The sequence below is a fragment of the Pleurodeles waltl genome, chromosome 9, assembly GCF_031143425.1.
Source record: "Pleurodeles waltl isolate 20211129_DDA chromosome 9, aPleWal1.hap1.20221129, whole genome shotgun sequence".
Classification (NCBI taxonomy): Eukaryota; Metazoa; Chordata; class Amphibia; order Caudata; family Salamandridae; genus Pleurodeles; species Pleurodeles waltl.
The window spans coordinates 907,200,751-907,213,547 of NC_090448.1; positions in this window are offsets into that span (position 1 = coordinate 907,200,751).

Below are 12,797 nucleotides of genomic sequence, written 5' to 3' on the forward strand. Positions count from 1 at the left end.
GTAGCAGGGAGGAGGGAACAGATATAGAAAGGGGAACTGAGAGAGAAAGAGGTTGAACAGGAAGTGAACAGAGTGCTTTTCTGAGGGTTCATAGTGCTAATTGCATGTCAGAGCTTTCAGCTCTAGTTCCAATGCACCATTTCATTAGTAATCCTGTGTGCTCTTCTGCTCGTTTCCTTTCACGCAACGCAGCGGACCTACTTCACTTAGGCCCGTATTTATACTCCGTTTGCGCCGAATTTGCGTCGTTTTTTTCGACGCAAATTTGGCGCAAAACTAACGCCATATTTATACTTTGGCGTTAGACGCGTCTAGCGCCAAAGTATGAAGAAAGAGCGTCATTTTTTTGCGTGAACGCCTTCCTTGCGTTAATGAGATGCAAGGAAGGCGTTCCCGTCTAAAAAAATGACGGCGACGCAAATGCGTCGTATTTATACTCCCGGGCAAAAATCACGCCCGGGAGGTGGCGGGTCAAAAAACCCCGCATTTGCGCCACTATTTAACGCCTGGGTCAGGGTAGGCGTTAAGGGGCCTGTGGGCTCAAAATGAGCCCACAGGTGCCCTCCCCTGCCCCCAGGGACCCCCCCTGCCACCCATGCCCACCCCAGGAGGACACCCAAGGATGGAGGGACCCATCCCAGTGAAGTACAGGTAAGTTCAGGTAAGTATAATTTTTTTTATTTTTTTATTTTTTTTGTGGCATAGGGGGGCCTTATTTGTGCCCCCCTACATGCCACTATGCCCAATGACCATGCCCAGGGGACACAAGTCCCCTGGGCATGGCCATTGGGCAAGGGGGCATGACTCCTGTCTTTACTAAGACAGGAGTCATGAAATGGCGTCTGGGCGTCGAAAAAATGACGCAAATCGAGTTAAGACGATTTTTTAGCGTCAACCTGACTTGCGCCATTTTAAGACGCCCTAACGTCATTTTTTCCCAACGCCGGCGCTGCCTGGTCTACGTGTTTTTTTTCCACGCACACCAGGCAGCGCCGGTCTGATTGCGCCGTCTAACGCCATTCCATAAATACGGCGACCGCATGGCGCTTCAGAATGGCGTTAGACGCGCGAAAAAATTTTTGACGCTAAACTGCGTTAGCGCAGTTTAGCGTCAAAAAGTATAAATATGGGCCTTACTGCGCTGTGTTGCATGAAATGTTAGTAAATGTGCCCCTCAGTGATTTAGCAGTTGTGCTACTGAAATAGCAATGAATATAAACAAAGAGACTGGAAATTGCTGTGTGTTAAAAAAGGATATTTTTCAAGGAATGAGGGGGATTGCATTCAAGGCTCCAGCACAGAGCATTTGTCTGGCAGGTTATATTGTGGCACTGCAAGATTTTGGAATTAATGCACACCGGTCATGTTAAGCATTTTTTATTATGTTCTTTGTTCTCCAACAAACGGAAATGTTGAAATAAACACTTTACAGAAACAGAATGCAATAAATGAAATCCCCCAGTTTTACGGCTATGTCTTCTTACCAGTCCATCCCACAATCAGATCCTGAAGTGCTTTTGCCTCTTGCTCAGGGGCACTGCACAGGCTGCAGGAATGAGCCTTGCATCCCAGCCATGCACTGTTTTATGACCAACAATTTTATTTTAATCAATGATGTCAAAAAAGATGTCATGACTGATGTAATATGTGGGGTAATTAGCAGTACATAGCGAGGGCGTAAGGTCTAGTTGCCTTAGGCATGAGTTATAGTTTCATGTAGTAAGTATAATTATAACTGCTGAATTTCTATTGTGTTGTGTGTGTTAAATCTGAAACTAACTATAACACACCTGTAACCTTGCTTTTTTTAAACAATTTCTAAGGTGTTTTTTATTCTATTTCTAAACTATAACATCCGTATAACCCTTGTTTTTTTCAATGAATTTCTAGGGTTTGTTTCACAAACAGTAATATTTAATTACCTTATGTTAATTAAAGTACCACCATTCACATCCTTTGGCTGTACACAGAGTGGGAATCGCCGCAGGGCCTACCCTGTGGCCAGGCCCTGCAGCCAACCCCTCACATGAAGCCAACTCCACGCTGTGCACAGCCTTTGCCTATGAACAGCGGGAAGATAGCCGCAAAGCCTGGTCTGCGGCCAGCCCCTCACAAGCAGCCAACCCCTTGCATACAGTCAACCCCTGCATGCAGCCAACCACACGCTGTGGGTCTGTGAGTGGTTGTGTGAGTGGCTGTATGGGAGTGTGACTGGGTGAGGGTAGTTGTATGGGTCTGTAAGTGGATGTTTGAGCGTATGAGTGGATGTGTTAGTGGGTGTGCGAGTGGCTGTTCGGGTGTGTGAGGGGGTGTATGAGTGGTTGTGTGGGTGCATAATAGGGTGTGTGAGTGGGTCTATGAGTGGTTTTGTGAGTCTGTGAGTACATCTACAAGTGGTTTTGTGGGTCTGTGATTGGTGTGTGACTGGCTGTATGGGTGTTTGTGCAGTTGTTTGGGTGTATAAGTGGGTGTGTGAGTGGGTGTGTGAGTGACAGTGTGGGTCTGTGACTTGGTGCATTAGTAATTTTGTGGATCCGTGAGTGGGTATGTGAGTGTGTGAATGGATGTGTGAGTTAGTGTGTGAGTGGGTGTATTTTTTTGGGGGGTCTGGATTTGCAGAACTGTTGGATATTCACCTGGGGGTGTCATGCTGAGTGCCATGGAGGATCCGCCCCAAAACATTTTTGGGTAATTGCTTCCCCTCACAGACCCCTCCATCAGTCCATGGGGTCAGGGTACCTAAACCGTGACCCCTTCTATCACTTTTAAATTGTATTCCTCCCCCCACTGGAACGGAGTGCTGAAATATAAAATGGCAGCTGCAACTTTCCTTTCAGATTGCAGCCAGCCAACCTTTGCATTGTTGCTGACACATGAATCATGGATCCGCAGTGGATCGGCATCTATAGATATACTAGTGCCTCTAGAAATCTTTTTTCTTTGATAACTCCAAAACAATTTAACAGATTTACACCAAATTACAAAAGAAATCTTTCTGGACCAAGATTCAGCTTTCTGTTACATTTGGTGTAGTTCTGTCCATCTGGTCAGTCTGTAGTCATAGCTAAAACCCCTACAGGATATTGCATTTGGAAAATGCAATTTGGGACCCCCTTTGTCTCCACCCTGCTTGACAAATCACCCCAAAATGTTCAAGATAGTAGCTAAAGTGAGTGGCAACTAGTTTGAAAATATTGTGAAGAGTTTCAAATGGTGCCAACATTTTTAGAAAAACAAAAAACTTTTTCCTAGGGAAACTAAGGCCCATATTTATACTTTTTTAGTGCCACGTTTGTGTCATTTTTTGACGCAAAATCAGCGCAAACTTACAAAATACAATTGTATTTTGTAAGGTTGCGCCGATTTCACGTAAAAAACCTACGCAAATGCGGTGCAAAAAATGTATACATATGGGCCTAAGTTCTATCTATAACTACCTCAGTAGGTAATTTCATTAAAAAATAAGGCCAATATTTTTTTTTATTAAAATTAATTAATGAGTAATAATTTTTAGAATTGTAAAATAATGTCATAAGTACATACATCTTTCTTTCACTGAAAAAAACAGAGGTTAAAGTGATGTTGTAGTTTAGAATTATACCAATGCGTTACTTTACATAAAAAAAACAATAGAAATTCACTGAAAACACAAAGGTTAAGGAGATGTTATAGTTAGGTGAAAATGACGGTTAAAACATACATTTTTAATGGAACAAAACCACTAATATTCACCATTTATAGTTCCCCTCAAATAACTATACCTTGTATCCTATAATTCATACTCCTACATTGCACAGTGTTGCCATGAATTATATCATTCAGATGGTGCAGTGATGTTACCCCTAATGTCATGAAACATGTCATGAGTAATGTAATGTGAGTTATTTAGCAAAGCATGGCGAGGGTGCAAGTTATATGTATTTTAGAGCATGAGTTATAGTTCCTTGAAGTAACTAGAACTGGTGATTTTCAGTTGTGTTGTTTGTTTAAAATGGTATGTTTTCACAGGCATTTTCCCCAAACCTTTTAAACTTAGTTTTTTTTTAATGCATTTCTAGGGTTTTTTAATATAAATGTAATTTTACACAATATTACAATTCCTACCTATAACATCACTTTAACCTTTAGTTTTGCCAGTCAAGTTTTATTTAAATTTTATTTTAAGATGTCCACTGCCATGGTTTGTGGCCAGACCCTGCCCCAAACTGGTGCTGGTGCCCAACCTCTCCCTCTGGAGTCCCTTTGGCCGGGCACAGCATGGGGTTAGTCTCAGGGCCTGGACACCACTGTGGTTGCCCTATTAGTTTCAGAGCATAGTCTTTTGCCCTCACTGGTTCCAAACCTTCAGCTGTGCGTGGTATGGGGCTGGGCACAGGGTCTAGCCCATGCACCCAACCCCCTTCTGGCAATCAATTCCCTGGTATGATTGATCTTTATCCATGCATAGCATGAGAATCTAAACAGAGGACGTGGCCTGAACGCAGGCCCTACACCCAGACCCCAGCGGGGCTCATGGCTGTTTATCTGATATTACAATATGAAGGGTGTCATTATAATTAAGGCAGACCTACCAACTTAGTCAAACGGTCAGAACACCAAAATATAAAAAGTGATTATCATATTTTGTTATAATAAAGCCTTATTAAAAAAAAAAATCAGCATCTTTGTATCTTTCTTTTAACATTTTTCAGGCCACAAAGTGCAGACATAGAAACCACCACAAGAGGTCCCAGCACTCAAAGTGAAGCTCAGATTGTTTTAAAAAAAATGTGGGAAACTATCCTCTGGTCATGGATTTAATGACCTAGGAGACTTACTGTGATTTTGTTTTAATGTAGTGTTGGGCTATTGCTCTCCCAGCAGCCCTGTACTACATTGAAAAAAATGCTTGGTGATGCCCTTGCCCTTCTACGGAAACTGCCAGGATTAAAAAATGAAAATGGAAAGCATGCTCAGGGCATTATGGGGAACTCCTGCTGCTCATTTATTATTCCTTTTTAATTTTCTTTATTTTTTTTGGATGCCCAAGTGCCCATTCAGTGCACCTACACCATTTTATTAATTCTGGGGGCACAGGGGAGCTCGTGAGCCCCTCAAGGACCCTGCTGGCACCCCAGCCTTCCATTTTTCTCTGCTCACATCCAAAAGGAGGAAAATTGTACTCTTGCCCTGCACTCTCCTTGACAGGAAACAGCAGTGTCCGGAGGGTGGGATCTTCAGACACTGCTTGGATTGGGCCTCTGGAGATAAGTCTGATGGCCAATCTACAGCTTGAGGAGGGGGGGTATTGCACTGCCTTGCATTCAGCCATACAAAACCACAGAAATAGGGATTTGTGTGACTTAGTATATCCTGTCATTCATTTTGTGTCAGGGCGGCATCGAAAAAAGCGATGAAATCCCAATGTCAAATGTCAGCAAATCTGGGCTGTAGCCTTCTACTCTTGGTATTTGCTGCCCGTACGCCTAAGAACTATGGTACTTTTGCATAGTCTTGTGGTTCTGGGGCTTAGAAGATGATATATGAAACCAGCACCTGCAGGCTGTGAGTTTCACTTACCTGTGGCTGCTGTCCCTCATTCTCCTGGGCTCTTAGCTGTTGCTCCTTGCTCTTTCAGCTCCAATGGAAATCATCTGTCTGAGGGTTTGGAGCTGCCTATTTAAGCTGCTCTCCAGCTAGTCCACATCAGGTTTTCATTCTATTTTCTTTTCCTTTTACATCATGGATGTTTCTTCCTTGGTTTCTTTCTGGTTTCTCAATTCATTGTGTTGCCTGTCATGTAATGTTCTGATGTAATTTCCTTTTCCTATTCCATTCCTATCTAAAGACTTCCATCTTGTTGGAGGATGCATCGCAACAAAGCTGTTTCCTCATTCCCATCATTTGCTGATCCTGACTCGTCGCTACTGAAGAATTCCACTGCTGGATGTGGATTCATGGTTTTCTTCAGTCATTTGAGTACTTTGTCAAGCAATAGTTTTTTTTTATGCCCTTTACTTTTCCCACGCTAGAAGGTGGCAGTTTATTGACAGTACTTGCCTTTCATATACTCCAATGTGTGACATTGCAGATTCCAGAAACAGTCACCCATACATCGGACTGTAGAAGACCCTGACCTGGATTATGGGTTGGTGTCCATACCTGAACAAGCTGCAGCACTCAAATGTCCTGACTGTTTCTAGAAAGGTTCCAGGTCTTTCAGCAACAAACCTTTCTGTTGGACCAGTTAAGTAATGAGAATACTGTTCAATGCCAAGCAATCCATTCTAGGGCTTGGAATTCTTCCTGCCAGCAGCCGTTCAACTTCTAAGTATTTTGGAAACCCTTGAAGTTTAAAGGTTTTTGGATAGCCTGGTGGTTTATTTTACCTTGCCTGGTGCAGCTTTGGGTTGGATAAATTCCCTAGCTGTCACTGATGACCCATGTCTGAAAATTTAGGCCAGTTTTTGGCAAACCTAAAGAAGCTGTTTAAAAGACCTTCCCATGAAAGCTCCACAGAGGACGCTTTGTGTGGGATATCTAAGAGAAATTCTGATGTATTATTATTTTGTACACAATTTCATGAGTATGTGTTAGGAACCACCATGGTAGAATGCATTCAGATTACCTTGTTCTGAAGAGGCTTAAAGAACAATCTAAAAGATGAGCTACAAAGAGTTCCCCCAACATTCAAATGTTTGAACTCCTGGATCAAGTTCTCCTGATTGAATACAAACTTAAAGAAAGCAGAATGGAAAAGCAGAGAAACCAGAGTTTCCATTTAACTTCTCCTCCCTGAGATTTTAGGTGGACTGAGCACATTACTTAGCCTACTGATCCTTCACCTGATGTGCTTGATGAACTATTGCAGCTCAGGTGAACTAGAGGCCAACTGTCCAATAGCAAATTGGACTGAACATGTAAGGGAGGCTGGTGTCATTATTGTGTAAGCGCAAATCACCTACTGCAAGACTGTACTGCTTGACCTTCCTAGCTTTCTTTTGTAAGATGGAAAGGGGTGGAAATTCAATTTTCCCTAACATTTCCAATTAATCTGGTGGTTCCAGTTCTTGCTTATTTGTGTTGAATTTAATTATTTAAGTTCATCCAGGCCACTCAGACTCTGTTGCAGCCCTGCTAGATTGGAGTGCTTCTGGAATGTAAAGGATTTGACTCGTGCCCAGAAACTCTGAATTCCAGTCAGGAAGAACCCTTTTCTGGATCATGTACTGAAAGAAGTTGGGGTATTAGATGAGGGGGTAAGTAGAATTAACCCCAATCCTTATCATGGTAAAGCCTCAAAGACACTAAATCACCCTATTTCAACCCTCTGGTAGCTATGGCAAAGAGCATTGGCAAGATATAAAGGGACATATTTAGAAACCCCCAGTGTCACTTTTTGAGACACTCCGATGGCGCTGTGCATTGCTGTATTTACAAGGCGGCGTCAATCCACTTTTTTGGCTTAACCCCACCTTGTAAATGCAGCCCCTTCACATGCAGCACGGAAGGTGCGTGCAATGGCTGTTGCTGTGGGCGTTCCACAGCAACATCTATTGCATTTTGACGCTTTCATTTCTCCTTATTTTTTGCTCTTTCTATGTGTGCTGCATTCTGCAGCACTCTGGTGACATTTATGTTACAGGTCATTTGTGCACCTTGGGCATCTTATATTGTGGACTAAGGGGTAAGTTAAATATGCCAGTCAGCTGTAAATCAATTTCATTATGTTGAAAGGAAGAGCACAAACACTTTTTCTCTGATTAGCAGGGGTAAAGTGCACAGAGGTCAATGTCCACCAAATATAGGGTTCAGTAACATGGCAAAAAAATTGGGGTGAACCTGCAGAAAGAGCAACATTTACAACATGTACAAACTGTTGATAGATCTCCATTGATATCTGATGTTGTGATCTCTAACACAGTTCCCCTCTTAGTATTGCTAGACAATCATAAAGAGATGGTTACATTTGATCTAATCAAGTCTCCTAACTATGCCATAGTGCTTGGGATACCCTGGCTGGAATAACATAACCACAATGTCAATTGTGAGACCCCATTTCTATTTCTTTTGAGTTCTGTAGAGACAATTGTTATTCGGATGGGAGCTATTAGGTTCCAGTGGTAAAATAACTTTCTAAAGACCAGTCTCATTCCATTATAGTCCAGACATTGGCCATTCCTGTAGCTTATGAAATTATGTTGATGTTTTTCAGAAACCTGCCTCAAAGGGATTTGGATAGTGCTATTCTGACCATCCCTGGAGGCACAATTTCCTATGGCAGGATATATTCTCTTTTCCACTACAGGAAACATCTAAAATTCTGAGGGAAGATCTGGATAAAAACACTGACAATGGCCTGAGTATTCAGTCAATGTCCACTGGGTTTAGTAAAGGGTTAAGTATTTTCATGTTGTGCTAATAAACATAATATTTTTCAAAAAATAAATATGCCGTGCATACATAACAAAACATCTTGTTGCTCACTTTCACCCTCCTCTCCCTCAACCACTGTCCTGTAAAAGGCAGTCCAGTCAAATATGAAACCTCAATGCCTTGAAATGTGAGAAAGAATGACATAGCTATATTTCCACTGGAATAGATGAGGTCGCAGTGGCCTAGTGGGTGTGCCCTTAGATAAGCAGTCACCAACCATTTCTGTAGCAAAAGCTGCTTACATTCAATGTAAATCATCTTGAGCTATTAGTATTAATAGTGCTGTAATAGCGACTCCTTCAGATAAATGACATTAGTGGCTTACCATATGCAAGATTACCAGCAGTGATCACCCCAGTTCAGCAGTCCACAATTCCAGTAGTAATGTAAAAAAGGCTTTGTCAAGATAGAATGCCTGTACGTGCATAATACATAACCATAGCTGTGAATCCCCAGGATCAAGTTAATACTATATATAATAAGGCTCCCAAACCACTGCATGATCCACCAGTCATATATCAAGTTTAAATGTATTTTGGAAATTCACCAGTTTTTCTAGAAACTTCAGCTTATGAGTTCTGAAAATACATATACGCTGGTTCAACTACACACTTTTCAATTTTAGTACTCCTATATTAATTTAACCAAGTAAAAGCTTTTATTTTAGTAGGTTGATTTTCACATAGGAGAGCTACTGTTAGGTAGCTAGAGAGCTACCAGTAGTTCACCAGCTACTTGTTGGAGACACCTGCCATAAATATTTCATATAAAAGTTTATGGTTCTGGTCTTCCTATATTCATTGTTACACATTTTCTTAGTAGCACTGTAAAGAACTTAACGTTCAGTTACATGTTAACTATTTTCATGATGCACTAACACGGTAATAACTGCAGTTTTTTTTAAGGCTCCTTGCCCAAAATAGCTAAATATCTGATCTTTAGTTGCCCCTCTCCACACACACACTCTGTCTTCTCAATAATGTTAGTCACCTGAGGAAGCACTTTAAGTAGTTTTTTTAGATCAAATGTCACAGTTTTGTTTTCAATACATTTGTGTGAGAGTGCTCAGTGGCACAGGTCTTTAAATGTCCCTGTGAAGTGTTAAGTTTCTAAAACTCCAGCTCTTGTAGTCATGTGCTTTCTTAAGTGACAGCTTTATCATAACGTAATTCAATGGTAATCATTTTTATGCTTACATGTCAGGCTCTAAAATAATATATCATGTCTCTCTCCCCAACGTCCTGGCAATGATGTTACAGTCACTTGTGTCTTCTTTGACTTGAATTTTTAGATTGAACTCCATGGGTATATTTTCATCAAGCATAGTAGTCCCACACCTTCAGTATCAAGGGTAAAAAATCAAGTATTGCTGTCATTTTGCTGTCTTTTCTTAAAGGTTAGCTGCCTTACAAGCAATTTGTAGGTACATTGACATGTTTATAAATGTTTTTAAATAAATATACCAGTCCACAAACAAAAAAAATATCATCTTTCTCACTCCTCCTCCCCCACACACACTCCCTCTACCATGTCAAAGATGTGACAGTTACCTGCAAAACTTCATTGGCTTGAATTGTTAGAACAAATGTTATAGGGCCTGATTTACATGTTCTCTGTAATGGTCCCACCATAGACTTTTCTCCTGTAAACCTGCCCACCGCTGCGACAGTCCACCTGCTGTATTTAGATGACTGATTTGCATATGGCTGGGTCCAAACTGGAAAGACATGGCGAGCAAATATATGATGGACTAAAACCCAGATCTGTGACTGGAGGTGAATGTTTGATTTGTTCCGCATTCTTTTCATCATCTACTCTTGCATTTGTCACTCTGAGTTGGAAAAGTATGCCCAGATGTGGGTCCAAAGCTTGCCATGCCACCATATTAAAGCAAGACTGGCTGATGAGGGGTGATAGCCTGAAACTGATCCAGGATGCTTGTGTCTGGTCTGGAGAGGGCCTGGTCTGGCAGTTCAGGGCTGGACTATTCCCATGGGGAGCAGGGTCAAGACTGATTTGCATATGGCTAGGTCCAAACTGGAATGCCATCGCAAGCAAAAAAACTGATGGACTAAAACCCAGATCTGTGACTGGACGTGAATGTTTGATTTGTTCAGCATTCTGTTCATCATCTATTCTTTTGCATTTGTCGCTCTTAGTGGGAAAAGTATGCCCAGACGTGGGTCCTATGCTTGCTATGCCACCAGATTCAAGCAAGACTGGGTTATGAGGAGTGATAGCCCGAAAGTGATCCCAGGATGCTTGTTTCTGGTCCGGTGAGGACGAGGCCTGGCAGTTCGGGCTGGACTGTTCCCATGGGGAGCAGGGTCAAGACTGATTTACATATAGCTAGGTCCAAACTGCAATGGCATAGCGAGCAAAAAAAAGATGTATTAAACCCAGATGTGTGCCTGGGGTGAATGTTTGACGTGTTCCGTCTTCCATCCACATCTGTTCTTTTTGCATTTGTCACGCTATGTGGTAAGGGTATGCCCAGATGTGGGTCCCGTGCTCGCTATGCCACCAGATTCAAGTTCGCCTGGCTGATGAAGAGTGATACCCCAAAACAGGTCCCAAGATGCTCGGTTCTGGTCCGGTGAGGTCCTTGCCTGGCAGTTCGGGCTGAACTGTTCCCATAGGGCGCAGGGTCAAGGCTGATTTGCTTATGGCTGGTTCCTAACTGGAATGGCATTGTGAGCACTGAGGGATTAAACCCAGATCTCTGACTAGGGGTAAATGTTTGATTTGTTCTGCATTCCGTCCATCATTTGTACTTTTTGCATTTGTCACCATAAGTGGGAAGGGTACGCCCAGATGTGGGTCTCGTGCTCGCTATGCCGCCAGATTCAAGTTAGCCCAACTGATGAGGGGTGATACCCTGAAACCGGTCCCAGGATTCTTGTTTCTGGTCCAGTGGGGCCCTGGCCTGGCAGTTTGGGCTGGACTGTTCCTATGAGGAGCAGAGTCAAAATTGGTTTGCATATGGCTGGGTCCAAACTGAAATGGCATGGTGAGCAAAAAAACTGATGGTTTAAACCCAGCTCTGTGGCTGGGTATGAATATTTATTTCATTCCACATTTCGTCCATCATCTGTTCTTTTTGTATGTAGAAGTTGGCAGGCCCATAGACGAAAGACCGCATTCGAACCGCCGTCTTTGTCAAGAAACATGAGCCGCATCAAAGGCAGGAAAGGAAAAAGAGGGTATGCTGGCGGGACCCCAGCCAGCTTTCCCGCTGTGCAGATTTAGATGTGCCTTAGTGCCAAGGAAAAAGTGACTGTTTGACTGCCAATCCTTAGTTAGTGTTTTGGGGTGGGGTGATAGTGAAAACTAAACTTTTTACCACTTCCCCCATCTTTGACTGGCCATGACTGGACAACACCTGTCCTCGCTGCTGCCACCGACCCACAGAGAAGAAACAACTCCCCTCATTGACGGACTAACCGACTACAAGGTAGGAAAGCTGGATTGCCAGGGTACATTGCGTGGGCACTGCAGAGGAGGTGGGGACCACTGAAGACATATGCATGCTACAGCTAAGATCTAAATCAGGCCCATAGCTATGTTTTTACCAGCTTCAAAGGAGAGTCACTAGTGACCTAGGCCCAGATTTATCAAAACTTTCAGACAACACAATGCACCAAGACACCTTGCTACGCTGGCTTTTTTTAAAGGGAGATGGCAGGAATGAATCACATTTAGCACACAATGTGCAAGGGTTCCTGTGTAGAAGGTAGGATTGTTTTCATGCAGGAAGAGACACATTCCTGCACAAAAACAACCCTCTCTTGCTTTTTCCACTTTCTATGTGTGTTGTAAAATGCAGCACATGAACAAAGAGGAAAAAACAAGGAGAATTAAACATATTTATTTTTGTGATGGCTCCCTTTGGAAGGGATAGCATTTTGATGCATTTCCAGGTTTACTACTCATAGTAAATCTGGGAATGATCTAAGATCCATGGGTGGTTATGTGGAAATACTCATGCTCCATCCATGGAACACCACCCTGTGGCATATAAAGGCAAGTAAGCAATTTCCGCTGCCTTGCTTTACCAAGCACACAAGGTGGGCTTGCTCTACTACATACATCTGACTTTAGTGTTGTATTGCCCTTGAGTTTCCTTGTGTGATGCAAGGGCAACACAACACTATAACAAATCTGCCCTCTAGAGTTTAATGTCTTAAACTCTCAGAATGAAAGTAAAGAAATGTTCTTGTCTCCATAATCCTACTTTTCTTAAAGTTCTTCTCTGTTACAAACAATCACTAGTTTCAGTAAACTGATAATTTTTCACGTTGCATCAACATGGTTACATTTCTTTAGCCCCTAAATAAAAAAGCTGCTTCTCTTTCTATGCCTCCCTCTCTTGTATTCTCCCA